Consider the following 2,630-nt stretch of genomic DNA (forward strand, 5'->3'; position numbering starts at 1 on the left):
AAGTATTATGTTGTTTCTAGTAAGCGGCAGCTGAAACATCAACATGTGAACGTCGTTGTGTACAGTAACCTAGAACTATATAGTCCTTAGTAACGTGCATTTACTAGTACCTGTAATTGGTATTCAGACTCAGGCAGTTTGGAATAGTTTGGCAAAGATGCACCAGAGAAAACTGGGATTTGATACAGAAATTGTTGAATACAAGTATTATGCTGCTTCTAGTAGGTTGAATCCGAAACATCAGCATGTGAAAATTGAAAACATTTCTGGTTCGAATTGTCACAAGTATTTGGTGATCTGAGTAGCCAAACTCACTACAACGCCAATTGAAGGCAAAAATTCTCAACGGGAAAAGCTATTCTCATTGAATGAGCTAACAAGACGAGTATTATGTTGCTTCTAGTAGGCGAAAGCCAAAACATCAACATGTGAAAGTCTTGCTGAACAAATTTAATGTTGTTGAGCTCAGTACCGTGTGAATTAGTAGCCATAATTGGCGAGCGAAATTGAACTGGCGAAACTTCGTCTTTGGAAAATTGCAGATGCCGAGCACTTATTTTGCAACGAGTATTATGTTGACTGTAGTAAGCGAAAGCCGAAACAGCAACATGTGAAAGCTGTTGAAATTTGTGGTCATTTTGCAATAAGTACAAGGAGTGTAACTAGTAGCCAGGTCAAAATTTGGGATAAGAATGAGCAAAAATTCTGCATGAGAACAGTTGAAATTATGAAACTAAATTACAAAGACTAGTATTATGTTGTTTCGAGTACGCGAAAGCGGAAACATCAACATGTGAACGTTTGTAACGAAGTTTCGTTAATTTTCAGCCTAGTACTGAGCAAGAACGAGTAGCCTCATCTCCAATCCCACGCAAAATGTAGTGAAATATGTGAGTGAACCTTATTCACGGTGAGGGTTTCCCGAGGTCTGTATTGCAGCGAGTATTATGTTGCTTCTAGTAAGCGAAAGCTGAAACAACAACATTTGAAAGTTGGAATTAATGACTGAATGGAAACTTCGACCTGTGTTTGATAGTAGTAGCGAACAAAACTGCTGAATCGGTTTCTGTCTCATATTGGTCAGTGAACCAATTAAGAGACAATCAACTACATAACCTGAATTGGGCGAGAGAACCCCCTTAACTTAAGCATATCAGTAAGGGGAGGAAAAGAAATCAACTGAGAATCCCTTAGTAATGGCGAATGAACAGGGAAAAGCTCATCGGGAAGAGAAATGGCAACATTTCTCGGTGTCCGGTATGGTTTGATGCTAGACTGGTGAATTTGTCCTGATGTCTACTGGAAAGTAGCATCAAAGAAGGTGAAAATCCTGTAAAGGTCATTTTCGATACCAGTCATAATGGCTCATTCCTATGAGTAGAGTTGTTTGAAAGTGCAACTCGAAGCTGGAGATATGTCTCTCCAAAAGCTAATTATAAAGCGAGACCGATAGTAAACAAGTACCGTGAGGGAAAGTTGAAAAGCACTCTGAAGAGAGAGTGAAAAGTACGTGAAACTGTTGAAGGGGAACTGGAGTGAGCGTTACCATACTCAATGCCTTGATATTATATTCTCGGCTACCGAGTAGTGTAGTTGTCGTCTTTTGGCAAATCTTGTTAATGAATCGAGCAGAAGTTTTCCTCGGAATTCTTCTTGTTGATTCTAAACAAAATGAGATAAATTGATCTTGATTGCCTGTCTGACCTCAACTTCCTATTCAATGCTCTCTACAGCCCGTCTTGAAACACGGACCAAGGAGTGTGAGTTGCTTGCAAGTGTTGTCGCTCATTGAAAGCGCACACGCGAAATGAAAGTGAACAGTGTAATTTTTATGAATTGCACTACTTTGTGTGGTGAGGGCGCCGATTCGGTGTCCCGCAACCACGGACGGTTTTGCTCTTATTGCATGACTGATCCAGAGCAAGTAGCACACGACCCGAAAGATGGTGATCTATGCTTGGGCAGGGCGAAGCCACGGGAAACCATGGTGGAAGCCCGAAGCGGTTCTGACGTGCAAATCGATCGTCTGACCTGAGCATAGGGGCGAAAGACTAATCGAACCATCTAGTAGCTGGTTTCTCCGAAGTTCCCTCAGGATAGCAAAGCTTGAGCAAGATTGAAAAATCTTCGCAAAGCAATTTCATCGGTTAAAGCGAATGATTAGAGGAATGGGGGAAAATTTTTCCTTCACCTATTCTCAAACTATAAATCGGTGAGATGTCCTTGTGACTTAATTGCACTTGGACTATGAATGCAAGCTTTTTGTGGGCCGCTTTTGGTAAGCAGAACCGGCGATGTGGGATGAACCAAAAGTTGGGTTAAGGCGCCTAACTACTTGCTCATGAGTCACCACAAAAGGTGTTGATTGATACTGACAGCAGGACGGTGGTCATGGAAGTTGAAATCCGCTAAGGAGTGTGTAACAACTCACCTGCCGAATCAATCAGCCCTGAAAATGGATGGCACTAGAGCTCGTGGCCTATACCCAACCATGAATATCAATATCTAACGCAAGTTAGATTAGAGAAAAAGAGCCTCACCAGCTCAAAAATGATATTCATGTGTAGGAGGACACATTGATTGCGCTAAAGTATGCACGCAAGTGTATGCGCGAAGCGATCAATGGAGCA

The 2,630-nt window shown here is 41.7% G+C and overlaps 1 pseudogene; it reads left to right on the plus strand.

Annotated features, from left to right (window-relative positions):
* Positions 1-1,111: 1,111 nt before the first annotated feature.
* Positions 1,112-2,630, plus strand: part of LOC142358175 (large subunit ribosomal RNA) — a pseudogene marked incomplete at its 3' end in the record, with an annotated part of 2,901 nt that continues 1,382 nt past the window's right edge.

Source organism: Convolutriloba macropyga, unplaced genomic scaffold (genome assembly GCF_964194025.1).
Source record: "Convolutriloba macropyga unplaced genomic scaffold, txConMacr16.3 SCAFFOLD_5019, whole genome shotgun sequence".
NCBI lineage: Eukaryota > Metazoa > Xenacoelomorpha > Acoela > Convolutidae > Convolutriloba > Convolutriloba macropyga.